Genomic DNA, 22,831 nt, shown 5'->3' with positions numbered 1-22,831 from the left:
TGAGCTAATCTTCTTTATTCTAGGAAAACGATGTAACCTATTTTCGAACTATGCTTGTTTGTCTATGCTAATTTAATGCAATTCTCTCTTTGTTTATCTGATTTATTCTGAGTTTAATGCTTCTAATTAACTGGCCATTGATTAGATGATTATTAATCTTGTGATTTGCTATCGAAAGAGGGAATCATAGGGTAGATCTTGGATATTTCAGCATAGGTAAGTATAGAGATCGAAAGACTTGTATGAACCTGTGTAGTAATTAAATCATTGGTCTTATTGCGTTCTTTATTATTTAATTTGCATACTCTTGTGTGAATTGATAAACTAGAATCACTTCCAATTGACTATCGAAAGAGGCTTTTAGATGAATTAGAGATTTGCTAATAGATAAAAGAGAATTAAATTAAGTTAGCTGGATGAGAAAAGCATAGTGAAGAATTAGGTGAAATCGATTTCCTAGAAGTTTTCTTCCCATTAATTTGATCTTCGAACATCAGTTTTATTTCCTTTGCATATTTCTTTTGAGTCGATTTTAGTTTAAATTGCAACTACAAAAATCTTAGCGATTCCTCTAAATAAAATCAAGTTTAGTATAATTTTAGTATTTGGCAAACGTAAGGTACCAATCCCTAAGGACGATACTCTTCTTATTACTTTACTATAAAACTACGATACTGTGCACTTGCAGTTTTGCACCGGTCAGTCATATTGGTACATAATGCTAATTGAATTGTCTTCCCCTTCAAAAAGTTCTTGACATTATTTTGACATGGTTTAGATCCTCTGAAGTTTTTTAATTTAATCCATTTGTTCAACAAATAAGTAAACCTACGTATCTACAGGATAGAGCTAATAGGAGGAAACTATTCTTCCTTGCGTGCTCCAATCGATGCTGGTTTAGCTGTCAATTATAAGAGCCTGGAAGAGTTAATACTGCATTTTCTGTTTCTAAGTGAATGAATTGGTGTAACTGGAGAATGATAAGATCTAGCCATTCTCTCATGTTGAATGTCTATTGATGACAAGTTATCTTTTGAAACTAAGAAAATCAGCTTAAGATTTGAATCAAGATCAAACCAAGAGATGACGATAATGCTACTGCACAATTATCTTTTTCCTTTAGGATTTCAAATATAGAATATTGTTGTATAGAAAACTCATCCTTGTTACTGCTATATATAGACTTGCACAGTTAAATAAAATAGAGAAAGATTTCCAAACACCTAAGTGTCATTCAGTTCTTTAATGTCGTAGCTTGTTTCTGGCAACGACTTCAACCTTCAAGGCATGCCTCATTCTGAAAAACACTGTTGCTTTCATTTTGAAGTGGTAGGAACTTTGACCAAGTTTGCCTTTCCCCTTTTTAGTGAGAAGCTGTTTAATGTTGTAAAGGCAAAAGTTGGCTAAAATTAGATGACTAAATAATCAAAATATTTGTAATTTTTGAATGAATGTAAAATAATTATTGACTTTATCTCTAAACAATATTGAGTTTATTTAGAAGTCTTATAGATTGTTTAGATAAGTCATTTAGGTAAAATTTGAGTCCATGAAGATCTGCATTTATCCAAAACAGAAGCTGAACAGAAATTAGTCACTGCAGAAGAGAGTTATTGCGAAATGTCAACAATTCGTTAGGAGACATCCTCGCGACAAATTCTATCTATCAGCAGAATCTTACTTCAACTAGAACTCTTTCCAGATTATTTATTTAAGAGATCCTATTGGTTAGGATTTATAGAGACTTAGATCTACATATTTTCTAGAGCACTTTCTAGTGCATTTTTTGATGAGAAAATTTCTTAATGAATTTTCATATTTGTGATCTCTCTTTGAGTGTAATCGTGCTTCAAGTGTGAAAGATCGTTGATTGGATTTCAGCTACTGGAGTTCCAGGAGGGAAGTCAATAGTTTGAAGATCGCCAGAGGTTCTAGCTGCTACTGTGGTAGAAGGCAAATGAGTCATTTGTTTAGATAAGTAAGAGAGTCAAGTTACAAGTTTTGTAATTGAGAATTATTTGTAATTGATTTTTAAATAATAAGATTGACTTTCCTGGGTTTGGCTACCCCGTAGGGTTTTACCTTTAAAGAGTTCTTTAAATTCCGTTCGTAAGCAATCATTGTGCATTGCAAGTTTGATTATTTTCTTTAAGTATTTGATTCGTTTAATAATCATAATATTGAGATCTAACCAATTTGTTCAAGAAAATTAGTAGACAATTTCGTAGTTTTACAGGGATGCTTGGGGAATTTCAATTGGCATTAGAGCGTGGTTCACTCATTTGAGTGTGATCCGTGTCCTTGTAGATCATGTCGATGTCATTATATGTTCCACCACACTTCGATGGGAAAAATTATGCTTATTGGAAAGTTCGTATGAGGGATTTCCTCAAGTCTATGGATGAACGTGTATGAGATTCGATTGAATGAGGATGGACTAAGCCCGAGACATCTCTTGATGCTTGGATTAGAGATGAGATCATAAATTGCAACTGGAATATCAAAGGACTTAAAGTTGTCTTCATGGTGGTATTCTCCGAAGAATTTAAAAGAATTTCCATGTGTGAGATTGTTAAAGAAATTTGGGATATTTTAGAGGTTACACATAAAGGCACAAAAATAGTAAAAAATTCGAAATTGCAGATGCTAACCTCAAAATTTGAAGAGATTAAAATGTTAGAAGATGAGAGTTTTAATTATTTTTATGCTAAACTAAATGATCTTGTGAATTCCAGGTTTAATCTCGGCAAGAAGGTGGAGGATTCAAGAGTTGTGAGGAAGATTTTGAGGTCTTTACCTAAAAGATTTCGACACAAAGTTACTGCCATTGAGGAAAGTAAGGATTTGGATACAACAAAAGTTGAAGAGCTGGTCGGTTCCTTACAAACGTATGAATCCTCACTTCTTCAAACAAGAAAAGGTATGTCCATTGCTTTAAAAATAGTAAAAGATGATCAAGATGATTTTTCTGATGAAGAAAATTTTAACAATGAAGATATAGATCTCATAACAAGAAAGTTCAGAAAATTCATATTTAATAAAAAGTCCAGTGAAAAGAAAAAAAAAGGGTAAGAAATTTTCTGCAAAGAAAAATTATTCTGAAAAATAGAATAAAGAAAAATCTGATAATAATGATAAAGTAAAGTATCATGAATGTACTGGTTATGGTCACATAAGAATTGAATGTCTAAATTTCAAGAAAAGTAAAGGAAAAACATTGAATGTCACACTTAGTGATAGTTCAGAATCTGAAACTTCAAGTTTATCATCTGATGATGACAATACTTTTGTGGCTTTTTCTACTGTTGTTAATGATTTTTCTGATATTGGGCTAATAAAATCTGAAAGTGATGATGATGATAGTGATTCAGAGGTTGCTCTAGTTGTGACTGATCATGAGTTAAGTTTACAGGAAGCATACAATGATGTGTGTAAAGAAGTGATCAAATTAAAGAAACTCAACAAAAAGCTATACAATAGATTTACTGCTGTGGAGAATGAGAAAAACAATCTTTTTGAGGCATTAAAAATTTCTGGTATTGAAGTATCAATATTAAAAGATCAAAAGGCTGCACTAGAAAAAGAATTAGAAAAGTTTCAGAAGTGCAAACAAAAAACAACAATACAGAAATTAGAAGAGATGTTGAGTTTTTAAAAATCTAGTTGTGATCGCACGGGTTTGGGGTATATGACTTTCCAAGGTATGGAATTTAAAGGCTCATCATCCGCTACCACTTCATTAAAAGATATCATTTTTATTAAAGGAAATCAAGATGAGGAAGCTCCAAAGAAGGCCGTGTCTAAAACTCATGTTCCAAAAGCCTCACATGATAGATCAATGACAAAGAAACCCAATCAAGGTAAGTCCGAAGGTAAGTTTACTTCTATTTGTCATTTTTGTGTTATTCTTGGCCATAGAAAGCCACATTTTTTTTAACTTAAGAAAAATAAATAAAAAAGAAGGAAAAATAAAATATACAAGGAACAAAAAGAATTTAGAAAATAAGGTTAAAGATTGAGTCATCAAATAACCTCCATAAGTCTCAAACTTGGTAAACTAGCATATCTTTACTTTTAAAATAAAGAAAAGATCGTACAAAATGGTGTTGATGAAAAGAATCGGTCAAAGTTTAAAGTAAAGTGGGTGGTCAAAGAAGATGCCATGTCACATTAATTGATATGATTACTTGCATATTCTTGCATTTTTTATATTATTGCATTAGTCTAGTACATGCATTTTATTTTTCTGTTTTGCTTTTATGTTTCTGTTTTTCAGTTTTAAATAAGAAAAATATAATACAATTTTTTTTTTTTTTTGGTTTGGTTTAAATTTTTTCTTTAAAGAAAGTGCATGCTTGATATGTCAAAATTTGAACACTTATATTCTCACTTAATAAGTTTTTGAACCTATGCATCTCTCTATTTTGTGCAATTCACTTTGTGCATACTAACCCTATGGATTACCTTGGCAAAGTTCATTTTCAATGCACAGTGAGGAACTTGTATGTATGCATAGTATAATTGGAATTTATATTGGTTATTGAGATGCTCATCATAGAGGGAGTTCATGCCTTGAATTGACTAATACTAGTTCAACTTAGTACATTAATAAAAAGTTCTCCTCTTGCCAAACACAAAGAGTTGATCCATATAGAAAAAGTTGGTGTTAAATCATTGCGGAAAAAGACTAACACCTTACACAGATTTATCTCCTTAATTCCTTATAGAAAGAATCGTTGCTCTAATCATTGTGGAAAAAGATGAGCAACAAAAATAGACATAAAAAAAAAAAGGGTTGTGCAAACTAGTGTTTAGAGGAGATGCTCATCTATTTAGGCCCTAGCATAAAGTTTGACTTTTGAGGTGAGTGACAATCTCTTGGAAGCATCTATAAGAAGAATATACTCATGCATAATATTATAAAAATATATTGAAGAGAAAAAAAAATAGTTGCTACCTTATATAAGTTTGCTCACTCACACGCTCACATGAATTTTGATATTGATGATCTTATGAGGAGTGAACATACATAGTGATTGTTGCAAATAAGAGGGTGTACTCTATTGAATTTGTTTTGTGAGTTACACTATGTTTAAATTAAGATGCATTTAGGCATGTTACTTGCCCTATTGCTTATGCTTACACTATGTTATTTTTATTTTTTCTAATCTCTATTTATTTTGGTTTATATAAAATAAATACAAAAATATAAATATAATTTTTTTTTTATTTTTTTGTCAGTATAGGGTATTGGATAAGTCTGGGAATTGTATTATGAAATACTAGCATAAGTCCCAGCGAGACTATATGGCATATGGCACACGCACGGCAACAATCACTTAGTGACTTAAAAACTCAACTGCCTATCTTGTATACCCTTAGCCCTGAAACATAAGTCATTTTCACTTGCACGGGTCCTTAGCCATATCACACCAGCCCTAATCCTCAGTGCCCACATCACTCATTTTGGTTTCTATTCACTCGGGATTACATACATACTCTCTTAAACTCCTTTTTCAACATCACGGTAAGCCTACTTGAATCAAACTTCTCTCTCTTTCCAGTTCTAGTCTTTTGGATTTTGGCGCATATATATGGAGATTGGGATTTTGATTGTTGTTTGGATGTTGGGGCTGGCATATCTTAAAATCTAAAATATATGCTCATATGGTTTGATTTTATGCATGTATTGAGGACGATTTTTGGTAGGTTATGTGATTATACATTTCAATTTTATTCCAGTGCACACCAAGTGTTTGAGTTTTTGTCTCAACCAAGTTGTCTTAATCATTTGCTCATTGTTTGACATACATTCATGCTCATACATCATGTGCATTTAATCCATAAAAAGTTGAGACACATGGGAGTTGTTCATCATGTCTTTCTTAGTGTCTTCATTTTGGCACACATATATGATATTTATTCTCTTTTGTGTCTTGCCAGATTAGTGACAAAAAGGGGGAGTATTGGAAGAACAAATTAAAATATTTTGGTATTGTGAAATTTAGGGGGAATTTGAGTAAGTGTGTTGTTGAGTGGGAGTTTAATGAATTTGCTGAAATGAATTTGTTGAGGGGGAGTTGAATGATATGGAGGGGGAGAAAGTTTATTTTTGCTGGACATAAGTTTTTATTCTTGATTATTTGCTTGGAATTTCTACTTGGTTTATTGGTTTGCTGTTTGTGATTTTGATAGGTTTTATATTACATTCATCAAGTTGGTTTTGTCACCAATCCGTCAAAGAGGGAAATTATAAAGGCAAAAGTTGGTTAGGATTAGATGACTATTGACTATAAAATAATTATTGACTTTATCTCTAAACAATATTGAGTTTATCTAGAAGTCTTAGAAATTGTTTAGATAAATCATTTAGGTAAAATTCGAGTTCATGAGGATCTGCATTTATCCAAAACAGAAGCTGAACATAAATTAGTCACTGCAGAAGAGTTATTGCGAAATGTTAGCAATTCGTTAGGCTCGCGACAGATTCTATCCGTCAGCAGAATCTTACTTCAACTGGAACTCTTTCTAGATTGTTTATTTAAGAGATCCTATTGGTTAGGATTTGTAGAGATTCAGATCTACATATTTTCTCGAGCACTTTCTAGTACATTTTTTGGTGAGAAAATTCTTTAGTGAATTTTCATATTTGTGATCGCCAGAGGTTCTGGCTGCTACTGCAGTAGAAGACAAATTGGTCATTTGCCTGAACAAGTAAGAGAGTCAAGTTATAAAAGTTTTGTAATTGAGAATTACTTGTAATTGATTTTTAAATAATAAAATTGACTTTTCTAGGTTTGACTGCCCCGTACGGTTTTATCTTTAAAGAGTTCTTTAAAGGGTTTTCCTTTGTATCCAATTGTTGTGTCTTGCAAGTTTGATTATTTTCTTTAAGTATTTAATTCGTTTAATAATCATAATATTGAGATCTTACCAATTTGTTCAAGGAAATTGGTAGACAATTTCGTAGTTTTACAAAGACACTTGGGGAATCTCAAATGTCATTATCGCTGTAATATATTTGAGACACTTAAATTATTATAGTGTGGTTTTTAATCTTACCCAACTAATGTTATTCCACCAATAACTGGAGGTTACGTGGCTGTTAACTTTAGGGTCTTGTGGGATTAGTCGGGGTGCGCACATGCTAGCACAGACACTCACGGATATTAAAAAAAGAAAAGAAAAAGAAACAAGAAGATCCTTGGTGAGGCATTCGACTTTGCATGTTGTTATTTTATGAGTGTTAAAAATCTGCACTGTACTATCAGTGATCTTCTGGAGGAGCTGTGGTGGTGTTTGACATCTCCTGGTCATGATCAAGCATGGACAGGAGCATGGGAAAATTTATTGTATAAATTTACAATTCCTATTTCAAGGTTATACACGCACACAGACCTGCATGTGTGACTCTGAATGTATTAAGCACCTCAGTTCACTGAGATGAAGAAGAAGGCATTTGCTTTATTCTTCTTGCGTCTCAACTCGTTTTCAAGTACTGGTTTATGCTCTAATTGAGAAAAACGACTGGTGCATTGCAATTGTCTATATCTAACTGATATTGATATCCCTATCCTTGAAGAAATCTTTAGATAATTGTAGTCATTGATATCTATGACTTGGTGTGGTCTTGTTGATTCTAATATGACATTCTGAGATACTTAATGAGAACAACTCGATTTGCCGTTTTGGATTTGGCGATGGTATTTCTTCTGTATTGGTGTTACATTGTTTCTTTTTTCTTTTCTGAATTTGTCCTGTAGATAAATAAGATTATATGCAATTCAATTGACAGCAACAACACGTGATCGAGACATTTTCAGTTTCTATGCTGATGAGAATTTATGTAATGGATATGAAGAAGTATTGAAACGATATAGAGACTTGGTACCTCACGTACAACTTGCAGGTTTGAACCTCGATTATTCTTTTCACTGACATTCTTCTTCCTCTTCTTTCTTCCTTTTGTCTTTTTCCTCTTGGCCTTTGCTTAGGTTCTTTTGTATCCCTTTCCTGCACGGGGCCAACCTCATTTGCCCCTGTCATTGAAATGGCCATTACTGTTGTTGAGAAAAGTGGTGGCCTGTATCATGTGTTACTGATAATAGCTGATGGAAAGGTACTTTGTCTCTTGTCTGTACGTCATCACCTATTTAGAAGAATCTTGATCTAGATGCGCACACTTTACAGACCAAAATGATTCCATAATTTCCAGTATCACTTGGCTTTTGATTTTGAATACTGAAAGTGTTATATTTCTAGAAATTTTGAAGTTTTCCATTAATTCTAATGTGTTTGAGTATACTGAAGTTTGGCCCAAAGAATTCCAGAATAAACATATAAACATTGTCAATATGAGTGTATCCATGAAAGCTTGCATATCTCTATGTTAAATAGAGTGTTAAAATTGCATGGTATTGTGAAGAACGCAACCTATACTGAAGTCTGGCCCAAAGAATTCCAGAATAAACATCTAAACGTTGTCAATATGAGCGTATCCATGAAAAAGCTTGCGTATCTCTATGTTAAATAGAGTGTTAAAATTGCATGGTATTGTGAAGAACGCAACCTATATAAAATTGAGTATGGTGAAGAGTAGAAATTTTGCATAATTCCTGGGCACAACAATACGTAGATATTTTTCCCAATCATATAGATTCCCCACCCATTTGCTTATCGGAAAAAAAAAAAAAAACAGAGAAAAAGATTCTCCACCCATTCATATTTGCTACAGACACCCTATGGTTCTAGATGCCATCAAATTCCCCTCAATGATAAGAGGATTAGCATTGGAAGCAGAATCCTAGAGAAAAATAACATCTCATTGGATTGATAACTTTATCTTAAGAGGAAGTAGAGCTAACTAATACTAAAAATGAAAAGCTTACAAGTTCAAGTTTAACACAGAAAGGTCCATATTGTATTACTTATAGCTACAGAAGCTCCAGTTTCTGATTGGAAAGTTTTGCAGTCAGGCACGCTAATGAAGGGAAAACTTTTGATGCAATTGTAAAAGCGAGGTAATGCCTTGATTGCCTATTTATGATCATAAACTCTGCTTCAAGCTGCTTATTTACTATGCTTTACAATTTGCAGCAAGTATCCTTTGTCAATTATTTTCGTTGGGGTTGGAGATGGGCCTTGGGAAAGCATGGGAGAATTTCATGATAACATCCCCTGCTCGTGACTTTGATAATTTCCAGGCAAGTAGTCCTGAGTCTTTCGGATTTCATTTTGCTCTATCTTCTGGACTCGTATCATTGTGACACATTTTTGGTCAATGTTGGATTGACAGGTAGTGCATTGTTTTGGTTTTTGTAGTTTGTGAATTTTACAGAGATGATGTCAAGGAATATGGACCAATCCCAAAAAGAAGCAGAGTTTTCCCTTGCAGGCTTGGTGAAATTACCATCCCAGTACAGAAAAATCCTAGAGCTGAATTTATTGGGGTAAAAATACATGACTTTTCCATTCTAGGGTCTTCATAAGTCTGCTGTTGCAACCTTTAACCATTTTGATGATATGCTTATTTTAAACAGTTCAACTAGTGTTAGTCGGGGGATCCCTATTCACGAGGTTCCTCTTCCCCAACCTATGCATACTTCAGCTTCTTTCAGGAACCTTCAATTTGGAGCAGCCTTATTCTGAGCGCACCCTCTTCTGATGGAGGTCATACGATTGGTGACTTGGCTCTTTCTATGCTATACTTCTGTTAATCATGTGATGAGTGTGTGAAAGTACACTCCAAATACCTTATTATTGGACTAAAATGTTAAAATGTGAACAGAAATTATAGGAATTCATGTGTATTCTTAAATTGAATTTCTATTTACGTTGGGATACTCATAAGCAGTTTTTTTATATCTAATTTCAGAGTTTATAAAAGAGTAAGTCAAGCCCAATCAAATTCAAAGGAAGACATTCATGGGGTTTGAGAGCAATTTGGAAGAAAAGAAAAAGAAAAAAAATCACAAAATGAAACTACAATAAGTCCAAGTCCGAAATTCGCTAGGAGACAGTCTGGACATACTTTAGTCTTTTGACTGTATCTTTCTACTCACATATCGGATTGATGCGATTCTTGATGCATTAGAAAGCTATCTTAAATGGCTATAACTTTGTCTCTAATAATGATTTCTAAATTCGAAATCCTGAAGGGCGTACGTGGCTGCCAAGATAAGTCCTAAAATTTAGGCGATTTTTTTATGTCGAAATCAAGAGCACATTAGGGTTTCTTTCTTACCCTATATAAGCATATCATTAGCATGAAGGGGGGGAGGAAGAGGCACAAGAGGCAGATCTGAAGAGAGGATAAAATCACTTCCATGGCCACCGTTCGCTTCAGTTTTCTCTAGAGATTTTTGTTGTCCATTATATTTATGGGTAACTAAATTCTCAAGTAGGGTTAGAGATGAACTTGCACATTAGATGGTATTTCTAATTTATTTTTAATTCATGTATTTGATTTTCAATTGCTAAAATTCTTTTGTTTTATCATTCTCAATTTATCGTTGATGTTTTCTTCTCCGAATAATCATAGAATTTATTCTATTTATGAATTCAGTCATGCTTTTTCTATTGAATGGATTAGTTCTTTGATTATGTTTGGATTAATTATTTATCTATATTGATTTAGTTTTTTGCTGCAATATCGCTCCCTGAGTATATTGTCGTCATTGGATTTTCTCAATAGGGGTAGTAATTTACGTATTTTAAAAGTGGTGAATGATTTTTCAAATGGTTAAATTTGATTTAATTTTGGTTTATAAATCTATACCTTCCGATTGGAAATTTTGGGAATTGAGTTCCTAATTGAGTTATCCAATGAATTAAGAATAATTAAAATACCGGATTTGTGCAAAGGATTCTCGACGCTCTACTGTTCGTCAAATTTGAGTACTTTTTCTGTTAATCACTTTGCTTCACTTTAATTTACATTTAAAATTAATCTTTGTTCTCCATTACTTGTTTAATATTTTTCTTTAGATTCTTTGTTCCTCTTGCTATTCTTTTAATTTGTCTCCATGTAGAATCGACACCCCAAAGCTGTGCTACAACTACCGCGTTATTCTTTGGGCGTAATCAAATTTTGACGCCATTGCCGGGGAGACGGTAGAAGAATTGTGAGATAAGTCATGAATTCCAGCAACTTTCTTAGCCAAAGTCCTCTCAGTTGGCCATTGATAGCTGTTTGAGTCCATTTCTTCCAAAACTGCAGTAGCACCTTCAGCTGTCTTCGACATCAAAGTTCCACCAGAAGCAGCATCAACTATAGTTCGAGTTTGCCCATTTAACCCATTATAGAACATCTGAACTTGCAACCAATCTGGCAATCCATGTTGTGGGCAACGTCGAACCAAGTCCTTATACCTTTCCCATGCTTCATAGAGTGACTCAAAATCATTTTGTTTGAACTGGCCAATCTCACTCCTGAGTTGGGCTGTTTTTGCAGGAGGAAAGAATTTAGCAAGAAACCTCTCAGCCATGTCCTGCTAACTAACGATGCTTCCCGGTTGTAGAGATTGTAGCCAATCTCTAGCCTTGTCCCTCAAAGAAACAGGAAACAATCTCAGTCTAATGGTGTCTTCAGTAATACCATTGATCTTCACAGTGTCGCAGATCTCCAAGAACATTGCCAAATGAATATTGGGATCATCAAGTGGCGATCCGCTGAATTGAGCCTGCTGCACCATGTTAATCAAAGCTGGTTTGAGCTCAAAGTTGTTGGCATTAATTGGCTGACGCATTATGCTCGAGTAATTTCCATTCACAACGGGCCGTACATAGTCCTTCAAGGTGCGTGGTAGTACCTCACGATCTTCTTCAGCCATGGCTAGTATCTTATTTCTTCTTAGTGATCTAAGAGTTCTTTCAATCCCCGGATCAACAGGAATAATATCACGAGATCTAGCACGGCGCATCCAATGTCAAAAACACCCCTGTAGAACAAATTAAAACAAAATTCTAAATTAAAACCAAGATTACTTTGTATCGATATTGACAAAAAGAATAAGAATAAACCAATCCCCGGCAACGGCGCCAAAAACTTGACCGGTGCAAAACTGCAAGTGCACAGTATCGTAGTTTTATAATAAAGTGGTAAGAAGAGTATCGTCCTCAGGGATTGGTACCTTACTTTTGCCAATTACCAAAATTATACTAAACTTGATTTTATCTAGAGGAATCACTAAGATTTTTGTAGTTGCAAATTAAACTAGATCAACTCAAAGAGAAATACGCAAAGGAAATAAAACTGATGTTCGAAGATCAAATTAATGCGAAGAAAACTTCTAGGAAATCGATTTCACCTAATTCTTCACTACGCTTTTCTCATCCAGCTAACTTAATTTAATTCTCTTTTATCTATTAGCAAATCTCTAATTCATCCAAAAGCCTCTTTCGATAGTCAATTGGAAGTGATTCTAGTTTATCAATTCACACAAGAGTATGCAAATTAAATAATCAAGAAAGCAATAAGATCAATGATTTAGTTACTACATAGGTTCATACAAGTCTTTCGATCTCTATACTTACCTATGCTGAAATATTCAAGATCTACCCTATGATTCCCTCTTTCGATAGCAAATCACAAGATTATTTATCATCTAATCAATGACCAGTTAATTAGAAGCAATAAACTCAGAATAAATCAGATAAACAAAGAGAGAATTGCATTAAATTAGCATAGACAATCTAGCATAGTTCGGAAATAGGTTACATCGTTTTCCTAAAATGAAGAAAATTTAGCTCATGCTAGAAATGGAATTCAACATAAACGAATTCACCATAATTGTTCTGAGAAGATTGGAAGAAAATAAACACTGAAAAATTCTCCTTGCAGCCGCAACTCGTCGTCAAAAGCTCAAGGGAACGATTCAACGCTTTTCTCCCATCCGCGATCGTGTATGATTCCAACGTATGTGCAATAAATTAGAATTTCCTCTCCAAAACAGATGATTTGAATCCCTCTAGCTATGTTTTTCTCTCCCAAAAAGTGTTCTCCAGTCAAAAGTCGCGGCCATAGAGTGAAAAATCTCTTTTATATGGTCTCACGGCGGAAAACCCTAATTCTGTCAAAATATGATATTCGCTCGAGCAGGGTGTCGAGCACACATCGAGCGTTCGACTCTGCCTGATTTCGCTCGAGCGGCCAATGTCTCCGCTCAAGCGAACCTTGTTTTCCAGCAACCTGCTCGAGCTCCCTGTCGAGCGGAAGTCGAGCGTTTGAATCTGCCTGAATTCGCTCGAGCGGCAAAAAGCCTCCGCTCGAGCGATCTTGTGAATTCTGCAATATAAAATTTTGCAAGTCATCAATACCTCAATGAGCTTGTTGAAAAAGCTCATACTTGGACTGGACCTAGTGCTATTGAGAGCACAAATAGGTCACGACCTGCAGGAAACCTAAATGGTGGTGGAATTTACCATCTCAGGAAAAAAGATAACCTAAAGGCTAAGGTTGAGATGCTCACTAGGGAGTTAGAGTTGTTAAAGAATAAAAACTTAAAGTCAACACACGTGGCTAATCATGCAGAGTCTTTTAAACCATGTTTTATGTGTGGCGGGGTAGATCACCTTGTCCAAGAGTGTCCCACATTTGTTGAGATGAGAGGGATGTATGAGGAACAATGTAATGCCTTAAGTATGTACATGAAGCCTGTTGCACCTTTCTCTGATACCTACAATCCTGGGTAGCGTAATCACCCCAATTTTAGCTGGAAGTCTGAAAACCAACCACCTGCACAACCCCTTAGATCATATCCTACACCATATCATGCACTTTCATCTTCTAGGAGCCCCTTAGAAGATACTTTACATGCTTTTATTGAGGCACAGAGTAAAACTAATCAAAAGTTTGAATCTTTGATTATGCAGGTTGTTGAAGAAAACAAAGAGATAAAGAGTCATATATCCAAGATAATGAGCTCCTTGAGTGTGAATGAGCGTGGCAAGTTTCCTTCTTAAGCTCAATCCACACCCCAAGGTCATCATATGGCACAAAAAAATTTGAAAGAGGTCAATGTCATTGTGACAAGAAGTGGTAAGTCCTTACACATTCAAACAACTGATAAACCAAATGATGTTGAAGAGGAACAAAACAATGATAGTACCGAGTTTCCCAAGGATGCCGAGGTAATCAAGAGTCCAGTTAAGGTACCATTTCCTCAAGCTTTAAAATCTGGTATGCGAACTTTGGATCCTAGTAATGAAATCTTGGAGAACCTCAGACAGGTAAAGATTAACCTTCCTCTTTTGCATGTTATTAAATAAGTTTCCACTTATGCAAAAGTTCTTAAAGATTTGTGTACAGTTAAGAGAAAGCATCATGTTAAGAAGACAACATTTCTGACAGAGCAAGTTAGTGCTTTAATTGAACAACGAATTCCTCCTAAGTACAAGGATCCTGGTTGTCCAACCATTGCATGTAATATTGGGAATCATGAGTTTGGGCAAGCCTTGCTAGATTTAGGAGCTAGTGTTAATTTGATGCCTTATTCTATTTATTTGCAGCTTGGTTTGGGTGAAATTAAGCCTACTTCTGTTGTGTTTCAATTGGCTGATCGTTCAGTTAAGAAACCGAGAGGGATAGTTGAGGATGTTTTGATCCAAATTGACAAGTTTTATTATCCTGTTGATTTCTTAATTTTGGACAATCAGTTGTTGAGTCTAACTCTAAGGTTCCTCTCATATTAGGTAGACCTTTCCTTGCTACGGCTAATTCACTTATAAATTGCAGGAATGAGTTGATGAAACTATCTTTTGGAAACATGACCATGGAGGTCAACATTTTCCATATTGAGAAACAACCAACAGATGATGAGTGTCACCAAACGTACATGATTGACGCACTCATAGACAAGGGAGTTCACACAATTCATGATTTTGATCCTCTTGAATATCCCCTTGTGAATTCTGAGTTTGATATTACTAGTGATTCATCTGATGTTATTGATATTTGTACTACTTTTTATGAAACTCGGGATTATGACACATAGGCTTGGCAACAGAAATTTGAGAAGTTGCCTAAGAAATATGGAAAACAGATTCCTATAAGTATGACAGCACCAAGAGTTAAATTGAAACATTTGCCTAAGTCTAAAGTCTATAAGGTTAAAATGAAAACGTTTCATGATAAAAATATTCTTAGGAAGAGGTTTAAACCTAATGACCGAATATACTTATATGATTTTGGATTTCACAAGTACCAAGGAAAACTTCGGTCTAGGTGGACTGGCCCTTATTTAGTAAGGAATGTTTTTATAAATGGGGTGGTAGAAATAGAAGATCCTAAGGATGATCGGATCTTTAAAGTAAATGGTCAACGCCTTAAAGTATTAATTGATAGGCAAGTTCCGGAAGTGGAATACATTCCACTTGTGGATCCAGTCTATCAACCTTAACCACACCACCCAGGTATGTTTTGCTTTATTTATTTTGTTTTGCTTTTTTTTTTTTTGTTTTTTTTTCTTTCTTTTCCTTTTTGTTTACTGTTGTTTTCTTTGTTTTTGATTGCAGGATAGTTTCATTTCATTTCAAGTTACCATCTTTGGTGTTTAGCAAGCTACTCACGTCACTCATCAGGTGTATTCTACCATTTTCAGTTACTCCCCATTCAATTTTGATTCTTAAACATTGAGAATAATGTTTCATTTAAGTTGGGGGTAGTGGTGCAAATTCAGTATTTAAAATGCTTGTTGGGACTCTGTGGCATATTTTCATGTGTCAATTTTTTTAATTTGCATCACACGTGCATCATTTTCACATGTATACTCATTCTCATTCATAACCATCTTCGTGAATTCATCAAACCCACCATAATCATTTTTGCTGAAGCATTCATAGAACTCTTAATGCACTTATCCAAGTTTTGTGGTAAAATGGTGGTTTGACACATGTAGCTAGAGAACTCTTTGCTTAAGTAGTCATGTGAGTTTGGAGAGGATTGAGAGCATACAAATGTAGTAAATTGTGATAAGCGTTTATTGATCTGTTGAATTGGGCACTTCTTTTGAGAATATCATTACATGGTTTGTGGTACAATGGTGGATATACTTGGGATATGACGAAGGTCAACTTAAGATTAACGTTTGAGCCTTTCAAGCTATCCTTTTCCATCATAGACCCCTAGTAGCCAACTTTGAGCCAATAAACACATGTAGTTTTTTTATTTTCATATGCCCATATCATCCATGCCTCTCCACATTGGAGTATAATATATACACTGATTTTCTTACCCTTTTTATTTCCAAGTATATACTAGGTGTGGAATTTATATTTTCTTTCTTTTATTCTATCATTTTCAATTAAAAAAGAAGAAGAAGAAGAAGACGACAGAAAAAAGAGAAGAGTACAAGTTGCAAAGTGTTCAATTGAGTGAGCTCCGAAAAAAAAAAGTTGGTAGAAATGGAAAGAATACAAAAGTGGCATGTGTTTGTCCATCAAATTGTTGAAAAAAAAAAGAGGAAGAAGAAGGAAAAGCATTATTATTTGATGATCTGAAAAGTTGGAGAGTACATCAAGTGAGAAGTATGGTCTATTGAGATATTTAATAAAATTCTCTTTGTATGTACTTGGAAGTTTTTGAATCCCTTTAATCCTTTTTCTTTATATAGCCCCGAAACCAAACCACATTACAACCTTTTGTGTTGACTGTTCTGATCTTAAGTAAGCTGTTGGAAAGACTGGTGGAAGTCTCGTTTGTTAGTGTTCCTATCATAAGATCAATGTTTGCTTGTTGCTTGTACATAATTGCCTAATTTTCCATAAGAGTGTGTATACACCCATTGTCAACTCCATAGAGAGAGCCCTTACACGAAACACTATTATACCCGTGAGTTATGGAGTTGAACCTTTTGCTTGAGACGTTCTTGATGTTGCATGTGTCAAGGTCAGTGGTAAGATGGTTATGGCTTGGAGAACACACACACATTCTGTCGATTGCAATAGGTGGATTGATCTTGATGGGTTATTGGATTTTTTAGATTGTTTTGATATGTGAATCTAGAAAGTGTGACTTGATGGCCTTTATGTGTGATTTTCTTTGGTCTCTTTCGTTGTTTTGACATGAAAATTGCTAAGGACTAGCAATGAATAAGTTGGGGGGTGTGATGAGTGTGCAAAAGTGCACTATAAATACCCTATTATTGGACTAAAATGCTAAAATGTGAACAAAAATAATAAGAATTAATGTGTATTCTTAAATTGAATTTCTATTTACGTTGGGATACTCATAAACAGTTTTTTTTTGTCTAATTTCAGAGTTTATAAAAGAGCAAGTCAAGCCCAGTCAAATTCAAAGGAAGACATTCATGGGGTTTGAGAGCAATTTGGAAGAAAAGAAAAAGAAAAAAAAATCACAAAATGAAACTACAAGAAGTCCAAGTCCGAAATTCGCTAGGAGACAGTCTGGACATACTTTAGTCTTTTGACTGTATCTTTTTACTCACATATCTGATTAATACGATTCTTAATGCATTAGAAAGCTATCTTAAAGGGCTATAACTTTGTCTCTAATAAGGATTTCCAAATTCAAAATCCTGAAGGGCATACGTGGCTGCCAAGATAAGTCCTAAAATTTAGGCGATTTTTTTATGCGGAAATCAAGAGGACATTAGGGTTTCTTTCTTACCCTATATAAGCATATCATTAGCACGAAGGGAGGAGGAAGAGGCACAAGAGGCAGATCTGAAGAGAAGAGAAAATCACTTCCATGGCCACCGTTCACTTCAGTTTTCTCTAGAGATTTTTGTTGTCCATTATATTTATGTGTAACTAAATTCTCAAGTAGGGTTAGGGATGAACTTGTACATTAGATGATATTTCTAATTTATTTTTAATTCATGTATTTGATTTTCAATTGCTAAAACTCTTTTGTTTTATCATTCTCAATTTATCGTTGATGTTTTCTTCTCCGAATAATCATAGAATTTATTTTGTTTATGGATTCAGTCATACTTTTTCTATTGAATGGATTAGTTCTTTGATTATGTTTGGATCAATTATTTATCTATATTGATTTAGTTTTTTGCTACAATATCGCTCCCTGAGTATATTATCGTCATTGCCTCAATAGTGGTAGTAATTTACGTATTTTGAAAGTGGTGAATAATTTTTCAAATGGTTAAATTTGATTTAATTTTGGTTTATAAATCTATACATTCCGATTGGGAATTTCGGGAATTGCGTTCCTAATTAAGTTATCTAATGGATTAAGAATAATTAAAATACCGGATTTGTGCAAGAGATTCCTAACGCTCTACTGTTCGTCAAATTTGAGTACTTTTTTCGTTAATCACTTTGCTTCACTTTAATTTACATTTAAAATTAATCTTTATTCTCAATTACTTGTTTAATATTTTTTTTTAGATTCTTTGTTCCTCTTGCTATTATTTTAATTTGTCTCCCTGTGGAATCGACACCTCAAAGCTGTGCTACAACTACCGTGTTATTCTTTGAGCGTAATCATCATGTAATGCGCATACCCTAGTTTTGGTATTGACTATCTGCCTCTTATAATCATGTCATGGTAGTCTTGAAATAGCAATGGCAATGTCACTAAGAGTTCCATTATAAATCCTTATTCCTAGGATATTGAACTTTTCATTTTTTGTTACCCTTGCAGGTTTGTACCATTTGCTATACCAATCCAGAGGACATGGCCTTTGGATGTGATGTGGACATCAGGTAATGCGGCTGGGCATTTTTCTCGGATCTTTTCTGGAGCTTAGGTAATATGCAATCCTATTGCATAGGATCCGGCTTGCCTCCAGTGGTAAAATAACAGGACATCTCCTGTTATTGGATCTAAGGGTTATTATTGCATCTTTTAAACAAAAAAATGGTGCTAATACTGTGTTAGAAATGCACATGTTTTATTTATTTTTTCTTTGTTAATTTTTGTCAAAATTTTACTACAAATAAATTCTAAAGATTCTTGTTTTTGCTACATTATTTACGTGATGATATATAAATATATTATTTATTATAAATAGTAGAAAAACAAAAATATATTAATGTCTTCCTGGCACTTGCAAAAATATAAATATGAAAAAATAAAGAAATTTTGTCCCCCATGTTGACCTGGCAATAACTTTACGCCCAACACATTGCATCAACTATAATTGTTTTAATCCAAAAAAAAAATATTTATTTAATTATTAAACACACTAATAATAATAATAATAAACATCTATTTATCAATTAAACATAATAGCTAGTATCAAATATATTTAAATATTTTTTAATATTTATATGCAAACATATAAATAACATAAAAATAGTCTCTTTAAATTTATTTTTATTAAAATTGTAAGTATATTTTCAACATAATTAAATTTTACTTGCCAACGTACAATGCTGGCCGTTCAACTAATAACAGTTAGCATTCTTGTCTGCATTCTACTGACCACATAGCCACCAGCAGAATGCTAACAGTTAGCATTCTTGTCTGCATTCTGCAAATTAAAATGATATAGGCCACATATCCTATTCCGATTCGGCTTGCCTCCAGTTGCAAAATAACAGGACATCTCCTTGGTCAGTAGAATGCAGACAAGAATGCTAACTGTTAGCATTCTGCTGGTGGCTATGGGGTCAGTAGAATGCAGACAAGAATGCTAACTGTTTTTTATTTTTTATTTTTTTTTTAAATTATTATTTTTATATATTTTACAATTAGCATAAATGTAACAAAATTTCATATATCTCAGTTTTATATATGAAAATGATCACTTTTATCAATAAATATTAATATATATTAAAAAAAATCTGTTTATCTCAACGGAATTGAAATTGAAAGTTAAAAAAAATCGCTAAAAAAAGTCAGACGCTTTCGCGAGAATCTAAGAACCAAGACAGGACCAACGCACACCATTAAATCGGTTAAAACCAATATAATCACAATAGGGCCCACAACTGACCTACAAGTACAACTGACCTTGTCACACCACAATAGATTACATATAATATAAAATCGGAGGTTAAGGTGGGACCCCACCCAATATAATCACAACAGGGCAACAATTTGTTTTGGCGAAACTTTGTTTTGTTTTGGCGGTCTCCAACGGAGCATCCGGAGCATTGTGGGGAGATAAATAAGGTGCTCAGATTTCTACGCTATGCTTGTTTTTGGTTTTCTGAATTCGTGAATTCGTGTAGTTTTCTTATTTTGATTGCATGCATTACCACCATTTCTACTCTTAAATTAAAACCTTTTAAAGAAAAGATGGCTATTTTCTTTCCCCATTTTTTCTCTATATTCTGTGTCATGCATATGTGCCTGTTCTGCGACCGCCACAAACTGGAAGTCTAGCGCGTTTCCTTCATCACTTGAAAACTACAGAGTGATTAGTGATATCTCTTCATCTGATCTGTAACTTGGGTTTTTAGCCGAAGACTCAGGAGATGACTGATCATCAATATGCCCCGCCGGCCTTTAAATTAGCGGGAGTTAGCAGACGTTTAAGGTTGTTGCTAAGGAGACTGAAACGAGCACGAGACAGTGGCTTTGTGAGAATGTCCAAAATTTGGTATTTGCTGGATAAAAATTTGACGGATGCTTTTGTTGAGCGGCTTGAGCAACCCAGTCCAAATGAAGGTCGATTTTGATATGTTTGGTGCGGGCGTGAAGGAGGACTTATCGGTTTCCGTTTATCTCACCGAAAAAACAATCGCTACAAAATTGCAAGAATTGATGTGAAAAAATGGACTAACAGAAAATCTACACAGCAGCCTCACACTTTTTTATACCATTAAAAAATATGAATTTACTATTTTACCCTCTGTTATTTTACACTGGTGTGTTGGGTGTGGGGCTGCTGTGTAACAGTGCTCATGAACTAACTCATAGATTCCGATGGACCCACAAAGATAATCGCTACAAAATTGAAATGGACTAACTCATAGACCCACAAGAGCAACGAAGCAACTTTTTAGGAAATCCTAAATGGGACCCACAAAGAAGCAACTTTAGGGGGACAACTGTCACCCATCACGCTTTTACAAATATATAATCACAACAACTTTAGGGGGTGACAGGAATTTGTCACCCTCACGCTTTTACAAATATATAATCACAACAGGGCAACACAAACGAGTTCCTGCTCCGGAGCATTGTGTTGTGGAGATAAATAAGGTGCTCAGATTTCTATGCTATGCTTGTTTTTGGTTTTCTGAATTCGTGTAGTTTTCTTATTTGGTGGATTGATTGCATGCATTCTTAAATTATAACCTTCAAAAAAAAAAAAAAAATTATAACCTTTGAAACTTTCCTTTTCAAAAAAAAAAAAAAATTATAACCTTTTAAAGAAAAGATGGCTATTTTCTTTCCCCGTATTTTTCTCTATATTCTGTGTCATGCATACGTGCCTGTTCTGCGACCGCCACAAACTGGAAGTCTAGCGCGTTTCCTTCATCACTTGAAAACTACACAGTGATGAGTGATATCTCTTCATCTGATCTGTAACTTGGGTTTTTAGCCGAAGACTCAGGAGATGACTGATCATCAATATGCCCCGCCGGCCTTTAAATTAGCGGGAGTTAGCAGACGTTTAACGTTGTTGCCGAGGAGACTGAAACAAGCACGAGACAGTGGCTTTGTGAGAATGTCCGAAATTTGGTATTTGCTGGATAAAAATTTGACAGATGCTTTTGTTGAGCGGCTTGAGCAACCCAGTCCCAAACCAAATGAAGGTCGATTTTGATATGTTTGGTGCGAGCGTGAAAGGAGGACTTATCGGTTTCCATTTATCTCACCGAAAAAACAATCGCTACAAAATTGCAAGAATCGATGTGAAAAAATGGACTAACAGAAAATCTACACAGCAGCCTCACACTTTTTTACACCATTGAAAAATATGAATTTACTATTTTACCTTCTGTTATTTTATACTGGTGTGTTGGGTGTGGGACTGCTGTGTAACAGTGCTCATGGACTAACTCATAGATTCCGATGGACCCACAAAGATAATCGCTACAAAATTGAAATGGACTAAGTCATAGACCAACAAGAGCAACGAAGTAACTTTAGACCTAGGAATCCTAAATTGGACCAATTGGACCCACAAAGAAGCAATTTTAGGGGGACAACTGTCACCCCTCACGCTTTTACAATATACAACTTTAGGGGTTGACAGGAAATGACAGGAATACCCTCACGCTTTTACAAAAATGACAGGAATACCCTCACGCTTTTACAAATATATAATCACAACAGGGCAACACAAACGAGTTCCTGCTCCGGAGCATTGTGTTGGGGAGATAAATAAGGTACTCAGATTTCTATGCTAAATTTGTTTTTGGTTTTCTGAATTCGTGTAGTTTTCTTATTTGGTGGATTGATTGCATGCATTCTTAAATTATAACCTTCTAAAAAAAAAAAATTATAACCTTTTAAAGAAAATAGCCATGGCTATTTTCTTTCCTTTTCAAAAAAAAAAAAAAATTATAACCTTTTAAAGAAAAGATGGCTATTTTCTTTCCCCGTATTTTTCTCTATATTCTGTGTCATGCATACGTGCCTGTTCTGCGACCGCCACAAACTGGAAGTCTAGCGCGTTTCCTTCATCACTTGAAAACTACACAGTGATGAGTGATATCTCTTCATCTGATCTGTAACTTGGGTTTTTAGCTGAAGACTCAGGAGATGACTGATCATCAATATGCCCCGCCGGCCTTTAAATTAGCGGGAGTTAGCAGACGTTAAAGGTTGTTGCTGAGAGACTGAAACGAGCACGAGACAGTGGCTTTGTGAGAATGTCCGAAATTTGGTATTTGCTGGATAAAAATTTGACGGATGCTTTTGTTGAGCGGCTTGAGCAACCCAGTCCCAAACCAA

General features: G+C 34.6%; 1 long non-coding RNA gene and 1 other non-coding gene across 2 annotated transcripts; both read left to right on the top strand.

Annotated features, from left to right (window-relative positions):
* Positions 1-5,290: 5,290 nt before the first annotated feature.
* LOC122280969 lies at positions 5,291-9,204 on the top strand. Its single transcript, XR_006230106.1, has 4 exons — positions 5,291-5,527; positions 7,764-7,909; positions 8,934-9,020; positions 9,097-9,204. It is a non-coding gene; the product is annotated as an uncharacterized LOC122280969 (long non-coding RNA).
* Positions 9,205-11,331: 2,127 nt separating this feature from the next.
* Positions 11,332-11,438, top strand: LOC122283475. Its single transcript, XR_006230878.1, has one exon. It is a non-coding gene; the product is annotated as a small nucleolar RNA R71 (small nucleolar RNA).
* The last annotated feature ends 11,393 nt before the right edge of the window (positions 11,439-22,831 follow it).

The sequence above is a fragment of the Carya illinoinensis genome, chromosome 11 (assembly GCF_018687715.1).
Source record: "Carya illinoinensis cultivar Pawnee chromosome 11, C.illinoinensisPawnee_v1, whole genome shotgun sequence".
Classification (NCBI taxonomy): Eukaryota; Viridiplantae; Streptophyta; class Magnoliopsida; order Fagales; family Juglandaceae; genus Carya; species Carya illinoinensis.
The sequence above is the reverse complement of the archived record's forward strand: the minus strand, read 5'-3'. Positions and strand labels throughout refer to the sequence as shown.